Source organism: Penaeus monodon, unplaced genomic scaffold (assembly GCF_015228065.2).
Source record: "Penaeus monodon isolate SGIC_2016 unplaced genomic scaffold, NSTDA_Pmon_1 PmonScaffold_129, whole genome shotgun sequence".
Taxonomy (NCBI): domain Eukaryota; kingdom Metazoa; phylum Arthropoda; class Malacostraca; order Decapoda; family Penaeidae; genus Penaeus; species Penaeus monodon.
In genome coordinates, this window is record NW_023641822.1 from 108,095 (window position 1) to 119,322 (window position 11,228).

Genomic DNA, 11,228 nt, shown 5'->3' on the forward strand with positions numbered 1-11,228 from the left:
GACAACGACTCGATTTTTCCCCTTTTTTTGGGGGGGGGTTTTTTTTCGGACCAAAAAAGACGGGTTTTTTCCTTAGCGGTCTAATAATTACAAGGCCCCAAAGGAATGTTAGAAAAAAACCTTCAAAATCTTTACCCCAGTGTATGCTCCCCCAAAGCGTTGGGGGGGGCGTTGTATGTTATCGCGTACGTGTATCCAAACACTAAGACGCATGCGACGAAAAAAAGTTCTAATTTACTTTTTCTTGTTGGAGGCACAAATTTACCTACATACTATACTTTTTCTAATATATTAAAGCTAATGTTATTCCTCTTTTATGTCCTTCACTGCTACCAAAATAAAAAATTTTTGTCTTTTTCAAAGGGGAAAAAGGTCCCCAAAAATTGTATACAACGAACCGGGTTTTTATCCTCTCTTTTTTTCGCGATATTTCTTAGGCCGATATCCATATACTACTGTCTAGAAATAACATAGGCGCCCAGTTCGTCTAGGTTTTTTTTTTTTTGCCCCGTCATTTTTGACACCGAGCTCTAGCAATTTTTGTGATTGGGAAGGACTGATCGCATTTTTTTTCTCTCGTAAAAAAAGGGCTGCACACACTCAAAGGGCAAATTCTCATGGACAAATAAATCTTACTGTCACCATCCCCTCTAGAGGTAAACAAATCCCCCGGGTACCCGATTTGAAATTTTAAAAAAATATTCGGAGGGTTTATTCCGGCCACAGTTGCACAAAATTCCTAATACCTTCATTACAAATGTTCTCGAAAAAACTTCTTATCGATACATTTTTTTCTGTTTGGAAAGACGTCATGACTAAGTCGGTCAATAGTAATATTTTATTGGGGGGTCTCTTTTTTTCGAAAACGCTTTTGTATTACGTAGTGGTAATGGTAGATGTGACAAATTGGAACAGCAGCGATGGCGGTGGCGGCATACACGTTGTGTCTGTACCACTACTGCAAAAACACTGTCGCCATCGGTAGTAATGCAAAATCTTCCCATCGACGCCTTGCCTTCTTCTTAACGATTTGTTTCTGACATATTCTGTCCCGTATTTTCCCGGGCCCTTAAAATCTCTTACTCGGATTCGAGAGTATCCAAAATCTCTTTTCGGTTGGAATTTTTAAAGGAAGAGACAGTAACGCGGTAATGATCTCTGATTATTCCGGTGATTCTGCCCATGCTCTGAAGAAAACTAATGGCATCGTGAGGCAAGTCCGCTATGATATGAATCCGTCTCGCTCGGTAATATTATCCTTCGAATCGTGAAAGTCGAAACCCGTATTACCTGATCTTCCGACGATTGCAAGTCCACGCTCTTGCTGTGCTTGAAGAGTTGAAAGTCCCCGGGGGTATTTTCGCGGGGGTGTTGATCGGAATGATTTCTAGAGTCCCCTCAGACATTAAAAGTCCGGTATTTTCCCTTTTTGTAACCTCGATATAAACTCCCTCCCCAACTCCAACCTCAATGCTGTCGAGGAATTTTCCTCCAGAGAGCCAGGGGAGCAGGAGGAGGGAAACGTGGCAGCAGTAGAAAACACACCCTCTCCTTCTCAAGAGATGTTATTCTATACGTCGTGTCCAAGAGTAATGATCTTCAGAGTGTCTTATACGCATTGCCTATAAATGGAAGCAGGAGCCTTATCGAACACGGACAGTCTATTAACACTAATTTGCATTTTCTTCTTCTTCCCCTTTCTTCTTCTTCTTCGCCCCGCTCTCTAGTAAGGAATTTTAATCAACTCGTCTGTATATGACTGTAAAAACTATCCCCCGGTCTGATCGACAGTTTGCCTTTTTTTGAGGCCCTTTCTGCTTTCTGACCTTTTCTAAAATTTTTTAAAACACTCTTATTTTTCGGGAACAAAGAAGTTTTTTTTATAGCCAGCAACATGCGGCGAGGTTAATTTTAGGCCCGAAAAGAGACGACACGATTTGTCGGAACCCCTTTTTGACATAAGATGATATCGGAGTCTATCGTATCCCCTTTTTCCCTTTTTTGGGTGGGGCGGGCGGCGGCGGCGGCGACAAAACGACAACGTTTTCTGTTATAGACCCATCTTTATTTTTTTTCTTTAGAAAAATATCATAAATAAAACCATCATCATCATCATCACATTACTATATGTTTTCTTTGCCGCCGACCTCGATGATATTGCCATCCGCTATCCATCGCGAATACCAATCTGTAGCGTCCTAATGGCCACTCACCACATTTCCCTGAAATTGACTGCTTCGCCAAACTTTGCCGCGACTCATCATTCCGAGGGCGACTCCCATTTTTTGACTTGATTATTGATCGATTTTTTTGCCCCAACACTTGCATCGGATGTCCCTCTTGGCCAGGACATTTCATTTCCGCCGGTAAGAAGATATTTCGTTTATCATGTACATGTTGCGGCGGAGATGGGTTTCGGGATTTAAGCGCATCTTATTCCTTTCATGCTATCGTACGGCTAACATAAATCCCGTTGTTGTATAACAACTTTTTATGCTCTCCAAAATAGTGTCGAATACTCCGAAGAATTCATGCCTGTAGGGGTTCCGTTGTATTGGTCGAGAAGTGATATCGCGGACTATATCCTAATGATGTGATCGATCATATGTAGATCTTGATTATTTTGAAACGGGGTGGCGCTACTCATCACCCAAAAAAATTTGTATTTTTTAGGTGATCCACAAACAGCTTTACGGAGTCGGCCCGGTCAGCTGCAGTTTTTTTCTCTTGTTTCTACAAAACGTGTTGCGCATGGCGACAAGAGCGATGGGGGGTTTGTATCGCTGTCGTCTCCGTCGTATCTCTCGCTTCGACTCTAAATGACCCACTTCATTTTATCGCTAATTTCTTGGTTTTATAAACTCGTCACAGAATACCGCTGTCGGCAATATAAAGCCCTTATCAATATTTCCATGAGGTCCTCAAAAATTCGCCATCGACCTTTTTAAGTAGAACAATACGTAGTGCGGAGGGGATAATCGCACTGTCATTGTATCTCCCAGAAAGTTTTTCAGCGTCTAAAATGGATGAACAAGCGTTTCCTTCAAATCTTTTCGTCGTCAGACTTTCGTTCATACTCCAACGAATTTTTTGCTCGCATTAGCCTGTCACACTTCGGCAATGCTCTTTTAACAGTTTTCCCGAATAAAGTTCGCTGAAAACGTTAACCATTTTACGAGGGCGTTTGTGACTCGCTTTCTATATAGGTTTTGGGTTTTCACCAGTATTGCGTTACAATCATACCCTATTCTTGCTCTTACCAACTCCCTTTTCCGTCCCCGATGATGAACCTCCACCGTATGCTTTTCGCTTGGCGTCGCCTTGGCCCAAATTGCCCTGTGTTTATATTTGAACGGAAAACAGTCGCAGCTTCTCCTTGAAGTGTTATGAGAGACATGGGCCTTAGTAAAATCTCGGTTGAACGTAACCGTCCACCCAGCAATCGTCCATTCCGCCTCTTGTCAGCGATTCGCATCTTTCCCACCTCTAGGAGTGCTTTGCTCTCGTACACTTCAAATGATGGTACGGCAAATGTGTTAGAACCGATCGCTTTCGGTTTCTTCTGAAGGAAATAAAGTGGAAGAGAATCTTTTTGCATTTTAGTTCTATCCTTTTTTATCATCGTGTTATACAATCTAAAAATAAAAATAATGTAGACGAATGACATCCCATACAACCGGAATGAGAAGAAACTATATATTTACAGTGCAGTATATTTTGCAGAAAAAAAATATCAGATCACACGGATGCGATATAGAAAAAACTATACTTCCGACTCTCTTCTGAGATATTTCTGATATTTCTTCGATTCGTCGTCCCCCGTGATGGGCCCCGAATAGTTCCCCTTAACAATAGATTTAGGACTGACATTCGACATTTTTTTTAAAAGATAGAGTAGAAAAACATCCCCATTTGATTGAAAGTTCTCGCGACGATCCTAGCTTTGTCACCACTACCCAAGAGATATACGAATACAGTCTTCTTATAACGGGACAGCGAACACCGCCAGGTGAAAGAAAAAACTAGGATACTCAAGAGATGAGAAGAATGACCATAACCACATTGCCAGTTTTATCTTTTCGTTTTTAACATTACTGCAAGGACGCACAAAAAATCGTGCTTCTGTAAAGTTCCCGACGAACCGAACATGCTCATCGAGCATTTAGTGACTCTTGGGAGACCTCGATCTGGATCTGTCCCGCTCTCCTGGTCGACTGCCTCGGAAAAGAAATACGTCCGCTCCATAAGTTTAGGAACTTTTCCGTTCAAAAACTTATTCATAAGCACCATGTTACAATACAGTTCCCAGGCTTAAACACTGACAGAATAGATATTTTATGGCATAGGTATTGTTATGCCAGAGAGAGTTCTGAAGATAGTCAGCGAGCTGTTTAACTCTTTTTCTCTGATCTCCTTTATCCAAGATAGGAACAGAGAGATCCGCAGTGATCGACTGCAATCGGCCTCCTTCCCATGTTTTCCAGATATAATGTGGCGCGTAGAACAAAGGCCCTGAAACGATATAAAAGAACGATATAGGAAACTGGTGATATTAATTATGACAAATTTTTACTATACTGTTATGTTTTTGCTAGTGGACCATTGTTCCTCTTCTTCCGTAGCACTGTGACTCCGCAACACGATTCCGTTGACGATCACCAACCTGCGATGCGTATAACGGTCTTCCTTCTCCACGAGAATGCGCTCAATTTAATTCTTATTGTCGTTATTCAAACGCAATCTCGCGGAAAGGCAGTGCCGATATTGCGGTTTTCCCCTTCCGTAGCACTGTGAATCCGCAACACGATTCCGTTGACGATCACCAACCTGCGATGCGTATAACGTCTTCCTTCTCCACGAGAATGCGCTCATTTAATTCTTATTGTCGTTATTCAGAACCAATCTCGCGGAAAGGGAGTTCCGTATTGCCGGTTCCTCTTCCCGTGCACGGGAATCCGCAAAACCCCTTTGACGATCCCCAACCTTTTGCGTATAACGGTCTTCCTTCTCCACAGAATTTTATGTTAATTTTTTTTTTTCAACGCTTCCAGAAAGGCAATGCCACGTTTTTTGTCTTCGTGGGTCACCTTCCGGGGGAAATCGTACCGTATGTCCTTTTTTTAAGAAATTTGTTCCCTGGTTTTGGATGCGTTTTAAAGGGCTTTCGTTACCGAAGGGGTCTTGTGTGATTATTTTGAATCTTTAAAAACAAAAAAGACTCCTTCAGACAAAAAAAAGGGGAGAGAGAGTTCCGTGTTCCCCGTTTTTCGGGGTTTATTTGTAGCAACGTATACACCTAGTATCGCTAAACTTTCGATGTGTAGATGGGTCCTCCGAACTTACCCATACGGGCTGTGTGGTTGTTTTAAAATGTTTTTATGAGAAAGAGAATATTATCAGAACAAAGAAAGCAACCCATCTTAAAAACAACAATAATCACCCAATGAACACATAAAGGGGACCCATTGATAGTAGGTGGTAGTTCCCCGGGTCCGAGGATTATGGGTACCCATTCCGGGACTATCCTAAGAAAAAGAGTATAATATAAGCTGGATAGACGACCGAACGATCATGCACGGTAAAAAAAATTTCTGCATATCAACCATATACGTGCTTTATGTCGGAGACAACACTACCCCCCTATATCTCTATATGGGCCGGGTTTTGGGAAAAGTAAATGTCGTATGGTCCAAAAGTAAATATTGGGCAACCTTATCGTTTAGTTTGGATACCACATCATACCAAAGTGAAATTGTAAGGCTAATTCTAATAATTTTAATTTTATTTTTATTTTTTTTTCCCTTACTTTCATGATTTTTGTTAAATTTTTTTTGTTTTTGGGTTTCTTTATTTAAAATTTATTAAAAAATTATTTTTTAACCTTTATCTTTTTAAACCCTTTATTGGATCCCCAAACTGGGGTATTTTTTAAAAAAACAGAAAAAAAAAAGGGTTGCACTCGATAAGAAATTGTATAAATTTTCTGTCAGCTTCCTTTTCCTTGGAGTATTCCCGTAAGTTTTACAAAAAACCCAAAAAAGCCATTAAGCGAGTATTTTTCTGTAAGGGGAACTATATAGTATATTTATACTATAAATTAATTGATATAAAATAATTAATAGTATATTTATATCCCCCCTTTGGGCTGTTTAAATAAAAAATGTTTAATACCCTTTTTCTATCTCTTTTCATTTATCGATATTTTTAGTTATTGCGGTCCCAGAAAAATCACAAACCCCCATTCACGTTCTTCACCAAAATTACGGGCGGTACCACCATCACCACCACCTCCCCTTTCCCCCTGGGGGTGGTATAGTATTCAACCTCCTTTTCCCGTAATAAACGAGTCACTTGATGAAAAATGCGTACCACCACCTCTTTGTGGGATAGTGGGGGGTTTTTTTTTTTTTTTTTTTTTTTTATTTTTTTTTTAATATGTTTCCAAAATTTTTGGTGTGAGGATCCGAAAAAACCATACCCGATTTTTAAAATATTTTACCCAAAACCCAGAAATTTCCCCCCCTATGCCTTCTTTTTTTTTTTAAACCGAGGTCCGACAGATTTTTTTTATTTAGGTTGGAGGGCAAAAAACTTGCCCGTTTACAGAAATAAATTTAAAAAAGACTCGCTGGGTTTTGAAGTTTCTTTCTTTTTCGATAAACCAAGGAAGGACGCGGATGGGTTTTCCGGTATTGAGATTGAGAGAGGGCAGGCACTGCTCCGTTCTACAAGATCAAATATAATGTTGACAGACTCGACGTTCCAATTTTCTTGTTACGATAGTGTTCGAGACAGCAAACACGCATATTCGTAAGGGGAATGTGCAACTTCTAAAGACGCTGCTATCGATGTCAGTTTCGGATTGAAGGACGAGACATACACAGCTTGCGGAGAGGCCTGTTATGTTCTCAATAAGCAAATAGATCCACACACCGGACTCCCCAAAGCTAACGGGAATTTAATGATAAAGGGAGACATGGGATTTGCAATTACATAAATCAGAACCTACTTCTATGGGGAACTTCCCAGTCTAAAGCTACCCAGTCCGGTGATGTCGTAAATGGTTATAATGACGAGTTTGTACCTCCCTTTGCTGTAGTGGACAATGGCACGTATAACGAATTGGAAATTACCGAAGCCTACTGTCAATATTTCAAGAGGTGGTTTAACGAGAAAGAGAAGAAATGTTACCGTAGTACGTGGATGAAGTTTTTACATATGGCATTCGGCACAGCCATTACGAAACGTATCTTCCACAAAACTGCAATATGCATCAATAAATGCCAGGACGAGGATTTTTCCTGAGAAAACTCGATTCAAGCATCCCAAGTTGAAAAAAATATGGAGCCCACTGGAAACCAGCGGCCTAAAATAACACGAGGACGATAAGCAGAGAGCGCAGCTTTTGGTGTCAATGCATTAACATCGTCAATTCGTTAAGACGAAAAAACGATCGCAAGAACACGACACACACGAACTATCCCGTCTTCCAAAGCGGTCTTAATGAAAGATAGTGAAATCCTTATAAACGGAGAGAAAATACGGACAGAGGCATTAAATCGAAAATATGGAACTCATAGAGAAAAAAGCAGAAAACTTAATAGAGTACCCGAAGGGGATTTGCCATCAAGTAAGTACATAAAGATTACGATTCTGAGGCAAGACGGTTAATACTCCCAAGTCTTGCGTGTATGTAGAAACGACAGATGTCTAAAACCGTCTGACGCTCCTATATTTTTTTACTTTGTATTCGAAAACTGGAAAAATACCATGTTTCCGAATAGTAGTAGCAGTAACAGCAGCAGCACCAACAGTAGTAACAGCAGTAGTAAGAACAACAACAACAACAACAACAATAAACCCCATCCCATCTTTAGAAACGATGATGATTTAGCAATGTTTATCGACGATCGCTATAGGATTAATAACGATAATCCTGCAGGCAGAGATCGTCCAATATCGACGAATGAGAAAGAAAAGAAAGACCGCCATACGTGCTTAGTTGGTCAAGTCGATTAGTAATCGAGTAACGCGTCAACTTCTTATTCCGTCGCTGTTAGACGTATATCCGTTCATGTCGACCGATCAACAAGAAAAAAACTAACAAATATGCCTTTCATTGTGAGCCGACTTCACGATCTAATATCTCCGATGGGCCAAGATACAACAGCGATTTTTCTTTACCGACAACAATTTCTTTATTGTGCTCATTCGATCAAAATCATCACATAAGAGTTTACCCTATATGCGCCAACGGCTTGCAGAACATCAGTCGCGCGAACTATCGGCTCGCCACAATAGAGACTCTGGATCGAGAGGAGCACTAATGGCAGAAGATGCGACGACAGTTTTCTCCAGAATGCGTCCTTTCTAATGCCTCCACGATGGCGCGTCGATTTCTGGTTCGAGGGTCGATCGTACCGCATTAGAGATATTCGCCGAACTGTAGACGCTGTGCGGGGAATTTAGACGGGGTTGAAATTCTCCTTATAAATAGGAGGTGTTCTAGGCATGATTTGGATTGGGCGTGGAACATGCATGTACGGAAAACGTTATGACGCCCCCTCGAAACTATGGCGTCTCACATCAAAGTTATGTGACCGCTTTAAATCGGCGACGGATCTAACCGCGGAGAGACAGCTCCAGTAACCCCTAAAGAACTCGTAGAGATCTCCATAAACCGAGCCGAATCACTTCGACGAAAACGACGACCGCCCACCTCACCGGTAAAAACAGATACGAGATATGTCTTAACACGTACTTCGACGAGAACCGCTCATTGGATCAGAAAAAAAACAAAAACAAAACCGATACATCTTGCAAGAAGCATACTTTCGAGTATCTCGGGCACCGAAGACCATGAACCAGTTTAGGTCAACCTCTGTCGAGAGGATTCGTAGCACAACCGATCAGGAATCAGTCACAGCCTTCAGCTGAAGCAAAGAAAAGGTAGAAGCCGTTACACACGGGAGCAAAATACACCGACATGGTAAGCTACAACGCACCGCGCGTAATAGCTTATAATTTGGAAGGCAAAGAAGACAAACACCATTTGCCAGATTAGAGTCGTTGCACATACCGCAGTACGGCGAGATGGACGATATCCGGGCTGCTGGCGTAGCAATGTTGTTGGGACATGATCTATTCTGTTCAGCACTCCTCCACCCCCTTTCCCGATTAAACGATATTGGAACGATTGCTCATTTTCATAGCGTTACTCGTTACGTTATCTTATTGGAAAGATCATACTTTGCGATATGGACAAAACGATGTCTGTCGTCCCGATTTACAAGAGTTCCCATTTATTCAAGCTCAGCGAAGCAATCTAATGAATCACAAAGATGTCAATAAGTGAAGGAAATTCTGCTTCGTGAGAATTCTCTCCGAGTGTTACAAGGCCGTAGACCGAGTATCTTTTAACTCAGTGAATTATCGAAATCTCAATACCATCGAATATACAAGAGGGGACTGCATTGCTTCAATAAGCGTCGAATCCGAAAATCTGATTTAATACACGCATATCCTATCAATGTTCATTATCTTGTTTAGGTAAACTTTTCTCAGAAAATTTTTTTCAAAAATTAAGAGAGTATATTTTTGAGGAATAGTCTATCGGGTTAGTTTAGACTGGGGTGTAGAAGTACAAAAAGTGAGATTGTACATTTGTTATCGGAAAAGAGACACCTTCCCTTTGTGGAGAATATGTTATCGTGCGTTCTGTCAAGCGTATGTGATCACCACAAAGGGCCACATTGTCCAATCCACAGTATATGTATCTAGAGACGATGGGTTTGTCGACAGTGTAGTCGATAGATCGAGCGAAGAAATGCAACAGAGAAACAGATAGAAATTCGTCAGATGCGGAAGGAGATTGAAATGAAGAAGGAAGAGATTAGGACACAGAGAATAGAAATTATTAAGATACAACAGGAGATCCCGAAAATGAAAAAGAAAAGGAAAGAAATGATACACGATAGGCGACTATAATTCAGCAGGGCAGATGCGACTAGCAATTTAACAGAATATATGGAAGTCCCTGGCGATCTCAATACCCCGAGGAACCACTGGAGATAAGTAGTACCAGAGGCTATTTTTTTTTATACAACGTCTGAAGAGGAAGACCGTCATTCTGTAAAGGTGACTAAGAAAAGACAAGACAATATACACGCGCAAATAACGTATCATGTATCGGCACATACGTCAAACTATAGGTAGTGTAAAAATCATGGTGCTCCTCATAAAATATAATGGTATTGTTTTACGAAATAATAATAATTAGAATAATAATAAAACATTTTAAAATATTATGCGTATTGCTCCTTTCCCAGCTCACGGAATCACATTGTTCGATCTGCATATAGCGCATACAATATACAAAAATGTATCTACAAGCAGTCGGTAAATCATTCTGGATATTTTCGTATATTTTCTTTCGTATTTTTTTTTATTAATTTCTCACTTTCGATCATCCTTCATTATGTTATTCCAGACCACCCAGGACGTTTCCTCTATAAGCATACAAAGCTTATATATTTATGCTGCAGACAGTTTGATATTCAAAGGACGACGCATCATCCGAGATCTCTGTATATATTTATCTTATGATAGCATGCGTTTCAATATTGCTTCGATTGCTCATCTAGGAGTTTATCATGAGTCACCGAAACGCCGAAATGTAGCGCCGCATCATATTACTGTTCTTTTCCCTGTTAATATATAGAGTGGTCTAGAGCTGTATCACGTTCTTAGAAGTAAGTGAAACACCTCGGTAGAATAAAGATAAACGACTTATATATATATATATATATATATACATGTATATACAGTCTATAAAATCTAGGTTGAGCTCAAAAAGTATTGCGGTTCTTCTCCTCCAACACATGCATTGCATCAGAAAAGACAACAAAAAATACCAAAAACAAACCAAAAAATAAGGATCAGACAATCGGTGAGCTCTTATCCCGTCTGCTTGTGTATGCAGTGCAGACAGATAAAGGGCACTTCTTCTACAAGAAACAACGCCCTTCTTAATTTATTTTCTGTTCCGTACTCATTACACTATATGCCATTTATAGTATACTACATAAAATTATACTACAATACGTAAACGTGGAAGGAATCAGGGACTATGATTCAGGAACAGTTTCTTCTTCTGATAAACAAAATGTAACACAGCAATCCTCGCACATCCAATGTGACTCTCTTGCACAACAATACGCACACATCAG

General features: G+C 40.4%; 1 pseudogene; it reads right to left on the reverse strand.

Annotated features, from left to right (window-relative positions):
• Nucleotides 1-3,982: 3,982 nt before the first annotated feature.
• On the reverse strand, nucleotides 3,983-5,347 carry LOC119569151 (annotated as a pseudogene).
• Nucleotides 5,348-11,228: the final 5,881 nt, after the last annotated feature.